Genomic DNA, 15665 nt, shown 5'->3' on the forward strand with positions numbered 1-15665 from the left:
CCCACATTCAGAGGAAGGACTGCAGAAGAGGAAACATATAAGAAAAACAACTGCTTGAACGCATGGGTCAGGGTGGACATGACTGAGGGTGTAGACTCGAAACTACCACACCAATGCAACTACCAACAATTTGGAAATTGGTCTTGTTCAAGGACACATGACAAAACTAGTGGAAACGCGCATCGGCCAAGGGTGGGGGGGGGCGCGGGGGGGGGGATTGAAGGGGAAAGGGGAGCATGAATCATGTAACCATGTTAAAAATGAATATTAATAAAGGTTAAAAAAATACTATATCCCTAATTTCTTTCCTTGTAAGTTTGTTTAAAAGATACACTAAATTCCTTTTGTTTTGGAGACATCATTTGGCCTTGCTCTCAATTGTTTCTCAGCTTGTACACTTTCCCTAACTTTATACCTTTTAAACTATTCACTTTTTAATTCCTTAGATCTGTTTGTAGTTAATTTATTTTTAATAGGTTCTCACCTTTCCCCCAGAAATTTTTGCATATTTATTGTTATTTTGCACTTCAAAACAACTAAGTGAACAAATTCATAATACTAGAATTAATTTATTGATTTATTCAATTAAAATTCAGTCCTTTGAAGCATTGTCCTAGAATGCAGATGTGAGCACAGATAAAATGTTACATGAAGCAATTAAGATAGGAATAAACAAAAATATGCAATTAAATTAATCTGACATAATATGATTTTATCTAGGGAAAAATTCTCTTTAAAAGCTGCCTCATACTCTAATGGGTAACAACAGAAATCAGAAAAATAGGCCTTTTATAGACAAATGCAGTCAATGAATCTAATAAATGCTGGTTTGATTGGAGTTACCAGATTTGTGAGCTGTCAGCAATTGCTTTTATGAAACCAAGTCAACATCCTGAATTAAATGAAAAGTAATTCAATTTTCTGAACTGTTCCTTAGTTTTTTTATACTTTTTGGAAATTTCCAGGTGGTCTTCATTGGGATGAAATTTGAAGAATAACTAGCATTTCTCAGGAAGTGTAGGATTGAAAGAAGAGGAGGAAGTAAATAGAACGGCTAAAATGAATTTTGACCCTCTTGATATGTCAGAGCCAAAATATACTCTTGCTTCAAATAATCAAATGGTTCAGTGAACTCTCTGGCTTGTATATTCTGTCTTACAATGCTAGACACAATTGATCCATGCCTGTCCATCTCATATGACACAGGGAACCGACCCAATACACTGAGGCCCTTCCTCACTTCCTTCTACTCTGGCAAGGGCACTCCTGGAGTGCTCAGTTTATTATTGCCCAGGACCACGGTGTGTTAAAGAAAGTCTACAGTAATTCATTGAGAGGTCTCTTCATAATTAATGATCTTTCAGCAGGTCACTAACAATTGTCTCTCCGTTGGTCACTTTGCAGATGAAAAATTCTGATGTTTAGGATTTTTAGATTAAAAATATGGCTGGGGATACAAACAAATCTGATGTTTGCAGGAGTAAGGTATTTATATAGAAGTGAGCTACTTTCTGTCAGATTCCCTTGTAATCACTACTAATTTGCCTTCTCAGTTTAAAGAACAAACATTCAATAAATGCCTTCAGGATGCATTAAACTCAAAGGCTTAGTACACTGGGTAGGAGACTGAATTTCTTGGCAAGTAACAGACTGTTCTTTTCTCCCTAGTGCAGCCTAAAAGATGGGGGATAGATCTGTGCACCTACTCTGATTTCTGTTAGCCATGTTAACCGTGTTTGCAATATCATAATTGAGATTTGAGATTCAAGGCCATCTAAAATTTTTGGAATTCTATTTGACTTACCTTAAATAGGGGATGAAAGGTGAGAGACAGAATGGTCCAATGAAATGAAGTGTGAGACTTGATAATGGCTAGAATTCACTTTTAAATAGCCATGTGAACTCGACCTAAGTCTTCATTTATTTGGTCCCCAGTATTGACATTTGTAAAATAAAAGATTGTATGAGATGTTTTTACAGTATTGTGATCTTATATGTTGAGGGAGTTAATTGAAAGGACTAAAATTAAATTGCAGAAGGCCATTAGAGGGACATCCCACATGTATAAAAACTTAGTTTTACATATAACCTTTAAGATTTTCAAACTAATTGACATATCTCCTGTGATCCTTGTAATAAGCCTTGTGGCACAAGTAGTTCATGTATTATTTTCTCTGTTTTACAGATGAGGAAATTGAGGTTTAAAGAAATGAAATTATTTGCTCATAGTCTATTAGCTATTAGGTGGCCAAGACTTAATGAAGACCCATCTTCTGACTCCAAGAAAGTACTCTTTCTTTCTCTTGTTGTCTCCATAATACCTTTAAATTGCATCTACATATATATGAAAAAGTATTTATTTTCTAGCAGTTAGCTCTTTTTAATAGTTGGTTTTGTGACAGAAATGAATTTATGAAGAAATAAAGACCATCATTTGCATTTGTTTTGAAGCGGTGCATTCAATAAATAAAAATGAAGGAGGAAAAATGTGAGAAACAATTAAAATAACAGGAAATACTTTATTAGAACAAAAGGGAGCAGGTTGAGGAAGTAAATGAGATGAGAGAGGTTCACTTGAATGGTGAGCCTCAAAAAGGAAAGGTTTATCTTTCATCTTTTTTCATAGTTTGAGTTTCTTTAAAATTAATTTGAACAGAAATGTTATTCCATTAGTTTTTCCTCTCTTTCTGTACTTAAGTTCACTGAATGTTTGTACCTTGTATTGCAATATATTAAAGCACAAACCACTAAATTATTTTTACAACTTTTTGCTCACAGAATTATGTTTTAAAATTAGAGAAATATTTGATGCCATAGATGGTGAATAGAGATTTTGATGGAATTATTTAGTTCCTTTGGATCAGAATCAGTGATAGAGAGTAATATCTTGCTATAACAACTTACTATGAAAAATAAAACTTCATTTTTTATAACTTATCAAAAGAATTAGCAGTGTGGAAGGCATGTGATAGTTTTGAAACAAGGAAAATGTGGTGTCATCTCCCACCCAGGAAACACATTGGCTATGTATCTCTGGGAAAGTAATTTAACCTTCTTCAGCCTCGGTTCCCTTATTTGTGGAATAGAACAAAGATTTATGAGGGTAAGATGACATAAAAACATACGAAACAATTTGCAAGTATTATAGTGCTATATTTGTGGCCTATTATAATACTTTAATTTACCTTTATACTACTGTGATATAATAAAATAAAATATGTTTAAGATTTATCTTTATAAAATTTAAGTGAACATCCATACATGTACACCAACACACATACATATATGCATAATATATTAATGAAACATATATGTATTTTTATGAATACATGTATGTAAATATGTACACATGCCTTTATTCACATATACATGCTATTTTATAACAATCATTCTAAGCATCATATGTAAATATATACACTAGTGTGTGTGTATTCTAGATGTACCTCTAGCATATTTATAAACTATATACATAAAATCAGTATAGGTTCCCAAATAATCAAATTGAGTTGTTATCTTGTTAAATTTGGGATTTCCTGCTGATAAGTGTAGTGGTAGATTTAGAAGTAAGGTAATTAAGATTAGTTAATAAATAAGGTAATTAAGATTAGTAAATAAATCATCAAACAATTAATTAATTAATTAATTAATATTAATCAAACAAATTAAATAATAAAAACTAATAAATATAAATTAAATAATAAAAATAATAAATATAAATTAAAATTAATTACTAGTAAATAAATTAGTAAATAATAAATAAGTGAATTAGTAAATAAAGATTTTGCAAACCTATTTATTTTATTAATCTTAATTACCTTATTTATTTACTAATCTTAATTACCTTTCTTCTAAATCTACTACTACATAAGGCAGATTCAAACCTGCCCATGGCTGCCAAGCCTGAGTCATTCTTGTCCATATTTCACATATAAACCCAACGATAATGTGTGTATCTATACACCTATGTGTGTATGCATGTATGTATGTGTGTATACATATACATAATCTATCAATCATATATAATTTACATATATATGTATATATTTATAAAATACATTTATAATACATTTATATAAATGATGTTCCAAAAACCTTAATGCAGTTGAAATTGGCAAAAACTTACATTTGAACTGACTTTTGTACTGAACTCCTAGATGTACACACGCACATAAAACACACATGTATACATATGCATTAAATATATACCAGTATATGTATGTCTCTATGTACATATGTGTCTATCTTCCTCTGTCTCATCAATTAACAGATTGTGTCAGACGATGGGAAAAAAATAGCTCTTGGAGCCAATAACCCAGTTTTGAGTCCTGGCTCTGAAATTTAAGAGTTATAGCACCCTGGATAAATGCCATTATTTTTTTTGAGGCTTTGCTACTTTATCATAAAATGTGGATCCTAACCCTTCACCCATCTTTCAGTGTTGTTCTAAAAACACTCTATGAACCTTAAAATATTACATGTGAGATTACCATTATTATTGTTCTCTCTCATATATAATACATTAGATTTTAGAAGCAACATGCCATAGTAGTTCAAATGTTGGCCATGGTGCGAGAAAGACGTGACTTGGATGTGTTCTTGCTTTAGTCATTTAAGTTCTTTCTGCTCCAGTTTCCCCATCTATAAAATGGGATGAGCAATAACTATATTACTGACCTCCCATGGCCATTACAAGACTCATAGGAGATAATACATGTAAAGCGCTTTGCCAACCCTAAAGTGTGATAATAAAAGCCAGTTATCATTATCACATTCCTCAATTCCAGGTCCTGCATGTCATGAAGAAAAATAATAGCAATTTTATCCATTCATTTTCTGAAAGGTTAAGAATGCTGCAAATTCTTTCTTTTGACAAACTCACAATTGTCCAAAGTCTTTATGGTTTGTGGTCTAGTCATTTTCCCGAGTCAACTTGCAGCTGTGTTTTTGTAACTAGCAGGCAAAGCTACTATTTTATCTCAGTGTTGTGTTTTCAATGACTTTTCATCACTAACTGAATAGCACCCGGAGTAGAGGAGTTGTTAAAGAGATATACCCTCAGAGCTCGGCAGAATACACTCATGACTTAAAGCCCTAGGTAATCATTCGTGACCATGTCCTTTACTTATTTATATTTATTCTTTGAACCAATGGGATAATGTTCTAAAGGAAGATATAGGAAGAGGAAATTATTAGAATAACTAAGAGCCATCAAGTAGGCCAATATTAAATAATAAGACCTTCAATAGGCTGTAATAAAATTACATTAAGTCTTTGGAATTCAGTGGGCAGTTAAAAGCTCTAATGGTGGTGCACCATGCTGGGAGAACATTCATTTTAGTTAGAATTTCTTATGTGGGGGGTGATGGCACATTATAATAGGAATAGCTCTGCTAAGTACATGGATATTTTGTGCCAGAAATTGAGAAGATTAAGGCCCCTTATACCAGATAACGGCTCACTGGAGGAATGTAATAGTGGTAAAGTAAAATCTGAAAACAGATGATTTCCTATTTAATAGTCCATTGACTTTCTTCCTAGAGTCATCAGCTCCGTAGTGATGGCTATGCTTTTTATTTTCATTTCACAATCAAGCCCAAGCTGTTTAGATATAGCTTGAGATTTTTTTTATTCCCATCATAGAAAGGTTTCCTGTATTAAACTTAGATGCTTCTGTACCTTGGCTCAGGTTACTCTTTTCAGTTAGGTTTTCATGATAAAGTGGTTGCCTTTGAATAGATGCTGGTAGTTCTTCTCTTCAATAGGCAGATTCCTACTGTCTACTATAAATTAAAATATTACTGATAGGGATCAATGTATAGAAAAGCCTAAAACACTTCAACCATTAAAGTTTTATCTTCAGTTAATAAGAGTTTACCATTGAGGTTTATGTTCTAGACATATTCCCCCTTATCTTCTGACTCTACTTGAAAGAAATGACAAGATCTTATAATTCATTTGTTAAAGCTGTATTTTTTGCCCCATTTTGTGTAAACTGCACCATCTGCAGAGGGCAAGCTGTTGCTTAACTTAGATATCTATATAATGCACCTAACCGTGAGTTAGAATCAGGAGACCTGGGTTCATATCCTGGACCCCCACTTAGTAACTGTGAGGACATGTCATTTACTCTCTGAGGCACATTTTTCCCATCTGTCAAACTGGGCTAAAAATACTTGGGATATATATCTCACTGTTGTTAAAGGGAGAGTGTTTGGTAAATCTTAAAGTGCCAGACAAATGTGAATTGATTTTATGGTTAGAATTTCAATGAAGTGTATCAAGAGCTTTTTCCCTTGGATTTTTAAAGTCCCTTTTACTGCAGTAAAACCTTTTTTTAAAATTAAAGACTTTAAAATATTTTACATTTTTCTTTGCCAAAAACTTAATGTAACTATAAACAGATTCCAAAATGTTTCTTGAATATATACATATTCAAGGAAGGGGAGTTTTGGGGCAGACTTCTTTAGTATAAGAAATTCTCAGGTATGGAAACTCCCTCTAACAAAGAAAATGGTTCAGTGGTATGCAACTTGGATCTTTCAGCGTTGCTTGAACCAGTATTTCAAGAGTCTAAGAGATTTTTACTAAGTCACACAGCCAGAGGCAGCTACTGAATCCAACTTCCCTTGACTAAAGGATCAGCTCTCTATCTGCTGTAATACTGAATAAATAATATATTATGGAAATTTACATTTTTTTCAACATAATGTAAGATAAGTCACTTGCATATTATCTAATTTTAAAAAGGTCTAATATCTTGCTTTAAAGCAGTTTAAATATAGCACAGAAAAGAAAAAAAAAAGCAGGAAATAATCTGAACCCACTTCTAGTTGCCAGACAAGTAGTTGTATAGCAAAAGAAAAACCATAGGACCTGGTTACAGAAATGGGTTTAAGATAGGGTTTAACTATTTAAAGAAGCATTGTGATTTTCACCTCTTTGAACCTCAGTCTCTTTGTATATAGTGTTACTTCATATTTTGTGTATTTGGTCAGCCAAGTAGTTTACCTGTAAATTTCAGAAGTCAAGGATGACAAAATTAAGAGGTCAATCAGTCAATCAATAAGTATTTATTCTAGGCCATGTTATGGCATACCTAGAATGCTGGGGATACAAATCAAGAGCAAAACCATTTCCTGTCTCAAGGAATTTACATTGTAATGGTGGAACTACTATATTTAAATTAGAATGTTTCTATTTGGGAGACAGAAAACTAACGCACCAATAATAAATTACTCAAGGCCACAATTTGACAGCTGGACTAGAAACTACATATTCTTAATTTTTCCATCAGACTCTTCCTTTTTCATGACAATTTTTTGCTTCTCTATTATGATGTCTCATTGAAACTTTAAAAAAGAATTGTCAAGGGGCCAGCTGGGTAGCTCAGTGGATTGAGAGCCAGGCCTAGAGACGGGAGGTCCTAGGTTCAAATATGGCCTCAGACACTTCCCAGCTGTGTGACCCTGGGCAAGTCACTTGTCCCCCATTGTCTACCCTTACCACTCTCCCACCTGTGAGTCAATGCACAGAAGTTAAGGGTTTAAAATTAAAAAAAAAAGAATTGTCAATCTTCCAGATTCTTATTTGTGGCCCCTCAAAACTCATCATTTTGTCTCATGTGTAGCTTTTGCTGTAGCTTCATCTGATAAGTGACTGTTTTGTGGCTGCTAGATTTAATATGACCTGATTTCATTGGGTTTAGTGTTTGTATATGGATTTGTAATGTTTGTAAATTGTAAGAGTATTTTAAAGTAAGCAAATAAAGTAAATAATCATAATAGTGTTATATAATATTCAAATAATTGGGCATATCCTTTTCTTTTTTAAAAAGTTATAAGAGGGGGCAGCTGGGTAGCTCAGTGGATTGAGAGTCAGCCCTAGAGACAGGAGGTCCTAGGTTCAAATCTGGCCTCAGACACTCCCCAGCTGTGTGACTCTGGGCAAGTCACTTGACCCCCATTGCCCACCCTTACCAATCTTCCACCTATGAGACAATACACCGAAGTACAAGGGTTAAAAAAAAAGATTGAAAAAAAAGTTATAAGAAAATGTTTCAGTCTCCATGTGGTCCACCTAACTTAGCCTTACTATAAACAATTTTCCACATAATTCACTGAATGAGAGACTATTGATGAATCAGTTTAAAATCATAGTCACTACTGTATGAACTCTAAATTTTCAACCTGCTGACAAGTGGGTCAATTGTATCAAATGACAAACAACTCTAGGTGTGACACAGAACTCATTAAATTCAACAATAATCATTTTCTTTGCAGGTATATAATTTCACTATCAACTGCAAAAGTAATCTTTCCAAATACATGCAAATAAGAGATAGTATTTATAATGTCTGCTATAGTTATAACAACTTTCAACCATGAGTCATGTCAGCTAAAATGACAAACGCATCCATTCTAAAGTCTATAATAAAGAACATTACTTCAAAAATCTCCAAGTGAGCGTAGATTGCATGATATCTAGAGATATAATTTGAGTATGTCGATTACTAGAAACTTGAAAATATATTTAGCTATTTTTTTTTCTAGGTCATGGAATCATTTCAATTGCTGTCATTGCATCTTCTGATAAACAGTGAGCGATACCTGTGAAGTGTGCATGAAACTCAAATGTCCCAGGTTCATCATGTCATGTAATATGGAATGAATCCCAATTCTGATAAGGATTCATAATGTATTAACTATTTTTGAAGGTCAAAAATGGGAGAGGTTAATGAAAGCCTTCTTTATCTTTATAATTTAACTTATGATACAATTCTACAAGCAAGAATTCATAGAAAGAAGAATTTGAGGTGGATTGTATTTCAGAAATTGCTCAGTGCTATCAATAATACCAAGTTGCTTACCATTCTTAAATTCTATCCTTTTTATGCTGATATCCTCCTGCTCCTGCCATATGTCTATGAATCATGAAATGTAATATTCTCACAAAAATCAGAATTTCAGGTGATCCAAAGGATGAGGGAAAAATGTATATTGGATATAAGTGGGCTGTAGTTTATCAACAACGATAACCTGTAGTTTGAAAAGGGGGTCTATGAAAAATCATCTAAGAAGTTTGAAAAAGGAGTTTGATTACATTAGTGAGTTTGGGTCATAATAGATTGACAAATTGCTGATATAATCTATATAGAGGATTTATACACATGTATAAAATTGAATAGGATGAGAAAATATGTGTGTGAGTTATAAACTATATCAGTGGAAGGAATATCCATACTTATCTCAAGTCTATTAAAATATTGAGGTTTTATTCTTTTTTTTGTTTTACAGGGAATAGAACCCACTAATGATAAGGTCTAGAAATATGATTTAATTGGCTCAAGGAACTCAAAGATGAAGAAACTTCCACTACCAAAGTAGATAAACACTTAATTTTTAAACTGTATTCTAAGCAAATTGCATAGAGCAGTAAGAGATTAAATGATATACCTATATGTATCAAAAGTGGGACTTGAACCCATGTCTTCCTGATTCCAAACACATCTCTCTACAACTACCACCATGCTGATTCTTTGCTAATATATTACAAATAATTCCACAATGCTATCCTTCTCTCTTTTTATCATTCCCTTTCTTCCTTTGGCTTCCCAAATGGGAGTAGAGGTTCTCATGGCAAATAAGTAGCATCAGATTTTCCTGAATTTACCTTAAAACTTAAGAACACTTTTCCAACCAAGGACTCCAATACTAATATATTTTATTTCTAATTGTCTATCATATGAAAAACATTAATCTTATGATAAGGATATAATATGTTTTTTTCTTCACAATGAATTTGAAGTTTTTCTTATTTGAGATTTCATGCCTTTGATAATTTTAGGCTAAAACAGAAATGCAAATTTCTTTAACATCATAGTATGAACAAAAAGGGGCTGAAGAAATTTTATAAAATAAAAATAATAGCACTTTACTCACAGTTCACCTATGTTAAATATAGCTTGTATTAATATTCCCATTTTAATCATGGTAAAATTGAGAGAGAGAGAGAGAGAGAGAGAGAGAGAGAGAGAGAGAGAGAGAGAGATTGAGAGAGAGTGAGAGAGAGATTATGAATAATAGATCATCATCATACATATAACAAATGTTGGAGCTAAGTCTTGAATTCAGGTCTTCTTATTCTGAATCCGATTTTCTTTCCACTATGTTAGTCTCCTGTTTTTAAGCAAAAAAAAATCTTTAGGATACAAATGCTATTATTAAGAGCACTAATAAGATGTTCCACTGTCAATTTTGGGAAAATTGAAATAAAATAATTAATCTCTCACAAGGAGCAGGTCTATAAATATCACTGCATTATTTTTTGACTTACTAGAAATGCAAACTAGAAATAATGCTTATTACCTTTCCAAATTTTATTAATTGAGATAGTTGTAGTTGAGAGAACAAGATTCAAATTGTGAATTTTTGGATAAAGAATTCTTATAATTAGGATTTTATTTCTATTAATCTGGAAAGTTAAACTCAATAGAATTTTAAAGTTGGCAAATATCTTAGACTTTCTCATTTAATATATTCATGTATGTATTGGATGCTACTATTTGCATCCCTCCAAGGTTAATACTTTATGTTCCACATAAACTGGATTTAACAGATTGCAAATTTATCAAGTACTTATGATATACCAGACACTTTGCTAAGCACTCAAAACATAAATACAAGTAAACAAGATAGTTCCTACCTTCAAGGATCTTCTATATTAATGGGGGAAGGCAGAAGAGCAGGAAAGAGTGTTTAAGAAGGGACAAGACAGTTGGTAAGGAGATAAATAAATCTAGAATTTGAATCAAACTGAGAATGAAATGAGCATGATTGGGACTTCTTCTGATTAATAGCTGCCCATTAATCTCTCCTTTTTGTGCATATCCATATAGGCCATCTTATATCTTTGGAAAATGTTTTCTCCCCTTATCTATTTGTTACAATTCTTTTCTTTATTTTTTTCACAGACTATGTAAATTCTGTGACATCTTTTCCCTAAAGCCTTCCCTGATTTCCTGTAACAATGTAGTGTTTCTTTCTTTTTAAACACTTGCTTTCTGTCTTAGTAACAATTCTAATACAAAAGAGCAAGGGCTAGGAAAATTGGGTTAATAGGCTTGCCCAGCAACACACAAATTCATCCCGGTTTTCCTGTCTGCTAATGACATTTTTTTGAACTAAGGATGTTTTCAAGTAAGCCTACAAAAATAACCTTACAAACTAATAGTTTAATTCAACTACGAAAAGGTAGTTATTTTTTCTATTCATCCATATGATATTGAAGAAGAAATTAAATAGCAGGAGGATAATTTGTCCCAGGATCATTTTTATCTGAAGCCAGTAAAAATATTTTATTATTATTATTATTATTATTATCCTATATATACTATATTAAATATAATATTAATCACCATCATAGTGTTATTATAAATAACATTTAAATAGAACTCTCTGGTTTACAAAATGTGTTTCTTACCCTGTGAAACTAATGGAGGTTACAAGACTGATCCATATTCAGAGTTTGTAAGTGTTATACCTAAAGTTTAAATACTAGTTCCTTTAATTCCAAGTCTAACATTATTTCTTCAAGATTACATTAGTTTTGCATGAATGAGAATGCAACTAAATGTTGTAATAAAGGGGTAAATGTGGCTGATAACAGGGGAACTGGTGGTATAAGTGAGTCACCTGGCCAGGGAGCCTACATCTACTGTAACTGATGATTTGTGACTGCCAAGGACGTGTTGCCTGAGCTGTGATGCCCAGTCAGTCTCCCTGCTATTTGTAGGCTCCCTGTTAAGGCAGAGAATGAGGAGCCCCTCCCTGCTGGAGAGAAAGCAGTAACCAACAGGAAGTGAAGCTCGCACACTTCCTAAATAAAATGGATGCTTGGCCAGTACCTCCTTGAAGTCGAGTACTATTACTATTCTCCCCTCTCCTCAGCCCCTTAGCCTAGGTTGACGATATACTTAACTACAGAAGCTCACAGATTCAGGCTAAGGGTTTATTTAAACACAGGAGGGAAAACTGAGGAAAAAGGTTTTAGGGTCTGGAGAAGCTGTTGCTAAGGGTGACTGGCCAGTGTTGGCAATAGACCTAGAAGGTAAGATTAGGCTGAGGGAACCAGCCCCTCAGCCAGGGATAATTTCCACTGCCCTGTTGTTAAGTTATCCACCAGCTAGACAGATGAGGTTGATGATTTGGTTTAGGGGTGTCCCTGTTGCTAGGCTGACCTAATCTAATTTCCTACCCACAATCCACCACCCACACTTCCCTTCAACCTCCCTTCAACCTCCCGGTGTCTTCAAGGGGAAGTCAAGGGGTAGCTGGATGTCTGAGTGAGGTCAAGGAAATCAGAACCCCCAGGTTGGTTCTGCAGGGGTATTTATAGTCCCAGCTCAAACTATCAGGTCTTGGGACTGGCACCTCCTGGGCCAAAGTTCCATTCTCCTAACTGCCAGGATTGCCTAGGGTAATTTGCAAATGCAAGAGATCTTGCATAAATCCTGCATTACAACATGCACTTGCTTCTGAGATTCTGGGAATCAGAAGACTTGAGTTCAAAGAGCAGCTCTTTTACTTAATACTTTTGTGACCTTGTACCTGGCATATTATCTTTTTTTGGCATCATTTTTGCTACCTGTAAAATAAGAAAGCTAGATTAGATGATGAAAAAAAGTCCTTTCTAGCTGTAAATCTTTTGAATAAACGAATGAATGTAGCAATCACTCAAATCAATTAGCATTTATTAAGTGACTACCATATGCCAGGGACTGAATATAAAGGCAAAAATGAAATTTTCTCTGGCCTCAAAAATCTATGCATATGAAATTTGCATAAGCTTCCTATTGGCATTTAAATCATTCAAGTAATTTATACAGCAAATATTTTTGAGTGTTCACTATTCTAGAAGTTTTGACAGTAGCAAATATAAATAAGCATATTCCTATCCTTCTAGGAGCTTTTAGTTTGGGAATGAGGAAAAGATAAAGACAGATAAATATAACATAATGAAGATTATTATAAGCAATTATAAAACAAATATACAGTTTTATATAGTATGATCATTTGTTTAAAAATTCAATCATTTTTTGAGATTACAAGTTAATACAATTTAGAATATTCATTTTCAGAAAATTTGAAATCCATATTCTTCCCTCTTTTTCACCTCTTCTACCTCCCCAAGAACTTAGGTAATATGATAAAGGTTGTGAGTATGTTATTTTACAATGTATACTTCCATGTTCATCATATTGTAAAACGAGACACATATTACTTACACTAGAAAAATTTAATAGGGGTAATAAAGTCAAGAATAGTATGCTTCAATGTACATTTGGGCTCTGTCAGTTCTTTCGATGGCAGTGGATAGCTTTTTCCATCTTGAGTTCATTAGAATTGTCCTAGAACCTTGCCTTGATAATAGTTATGTCATTCACAGTTGATGATCATACACTACTATTGTTATTGTGTACAGCATTTTGCTGGTTCTGCTCACTTCACTTTGTATCACTTCATATAAGTCTTTTCAGATTTTTCTGTGATCATCTTGTCCATCATTTCTTATGGCACAGTAGTTTTCCATTCCCGATCATTAGCACAATTTGTTCAACCATTCCCCAATTGAGGGAAATACCTTCAGTTTCAAATTATTTGCCACTGAAAAAGGAGCTGCTATAAATATTTTTCCTTTCACCCCTATCTTTAACTCTTTGGGATACTGTAATATAAGGAATATGATGCTGCTAATGAGGCTAATATTTGAGGGCACTGGGTGGTTTCAGCTGGGTCTTCAGGCAGAGAGGCTATCTTTTAGTACAGGATAATTTGGGTCAGCCAGAGATCATGTGAGCCTGACTGAAATGTTTTAGCCAGCCTCCCTGCTGTCCTCAAGCTCCCTTCAAGGGAGGAGTAAAGAGCCCCTCCCTTCTGGAGAGAAACTCCAAGCCCCAGTAAGTAAAAGCTGGTTCACTTCCTGACCAAGATGGATGCCTGGTTTAGCCCCCAGGAAATGAAGGAAAATTATCTTTCCCTCTTTAGCCTTTGTCCTAGTTGTTGGTACAATGAATCACCAGAAGCTCTTTGAATAAAGGCCACAGGGGTTTATTAAAGCCAAGGGTAAGCTGAGGGAAGAGGGCAGGCAAGGTCTGGTAACAAATTGCTAAGGTTGAAGCCAGTGTTGGGGGAGAGGGGTCATGGAAGGAAGAAGTCGGGCTGAGGGAGCCAGCCCTCAGCCAGGGATAAATTTCACTGTCCTGATGTAATAAGGTCTATCAGATTACTAAAATGAGGTGATGGCTTGGTTTAAAGTTGTCACTGCCTGCCTATAGAAGCTAGTTCCCACAATCTCCACCCCCAAAATTCCCTCCTCCCAGGGCCTAATGGGGAGATCCAGGGGATAGCAGGATGTCAAGGGAGAGGTAAAGGGAAATCAGCTCAAAACCAAAAGCCCAAAAGCAAAAAGCAAAAAGCCCCACAGTTGGTTCTGCAGGAATATTTATAGTCCCAGCTCTCACAGTTTTTGGCTGTGAGACCACCAGTCAGCCTGGGTCAACATTCCATCTCCAACTGTCAGGGTTGCTTCTGTTGGTTTTGCAAAATGCAAGAGATTCTTGTAGCAACCCTGCATTACAATTTGCTCATTTGTCTTTTGGAAATTCGCACCTTGCAACATTTCCAGGTCCCTAAAATCTCAAGGAAATCTACACTTACACTAAAACTAAGCTACAACTATGCTCTTATCCCTAAGTTCTGCAAAATAAGAAAAGGGTTCTTAGCTTCTATTTCTATTCTAAGACTATTCTAAGCTAAAGCTAAGATGGGTTATGGGAAAAGTATAGGAAAGAAATGGGGATTTAAGTTTTTTAAAATTTTGAACAGAAAGGAAAATTGAGATTAAATGTGAAATGTCAACAAGCAATCTTAAAGCAAACATTTGCTAAATAAAACAAAGTAATAAACTCTATCTATGAACTTTTTATGAACTAACAACAAAAGTATCAACTAAGAAAAATTTCTAGCAAGTTTCTAAAATCCTAATTCATTTTTCCCAAGTTAGTATATCAATATGTTAGTACCTTATGCCTAAGTTAGAAGCATTAGTAAGAATAAGTAAGCCTAATACTATTATAAGTCTTTTTGGTTAAACCAATAGACTTAAGCTATATACAATATTTACAAAGAAAGTTGAGAAAATTCTGTCCCTGTTCTAACTTATCAGACTAACTAAATTGTCCCTGTGTGTTAGTAAGACTAAGAAATTTATTACTAAGTGTTAGTAAGCAAACATTTACATATTTACATTCTTTCTTTTAAAAGGAATGTCAGGTGATTTGAGAACTAAAGTAAGAGGAAAACTCTAAGCTAAGGCAGACAAACCCTTCTCTCCTAAGTGTAAATTTAGTGTTTCTCATGTAGATGTGAAGTCAGAAAATGTTTTATGTGTTGTCCAGTGTGACCTACCCATGTAATGAAGTGTTACATACTTACTCCTCCGGAATTCTTCTGCAAATTACATGTACTGCGTGGATGGATTCCTAAAGTGTTGGGTGCAGTTAGAATTCTGTTGGGTTTAAGTTGTGCTCTCCAAGTGCATGGATCCAACGCTGATCCAATGCTCCTCTTCACAGTGCGGTTGTGGCCACAGAATTTTCTCAAATATTA

At 34.2% G+C, this 15665-nt stretch overlaps 1 protein-coding gene across 1 annotated transcript in view; it reads left to right on the forward strand.

Annotated features, from left to right (window-relative positions):
- GRIK2 (glutamate ionotropic receptor kainate type subunit 2) overlaps positions 1–15665 on the forward strand; it is a 767698-nt gene that overhangs the window by 369235 nt on the left and 382798 nt on the right. The gene's annotated exons all lie outside the window — the stretch shown is intronic.

The sequence above is a fragment of the Gracilinanus agilis genome, chromosome 4 (assembly GCF_016433145.1).
Source record: "Gracilinanus agilis isolate LMUSP501 chromosome 4, AgileGrace, whole genome shotgun sequence".
Taxonomy (NCBI): Eukaryota; Metazoa; Chordata; class Mammalia; order Didelphimorphia; family Didelphidae; genus Gracilinanus; species Gracilinanus agilis.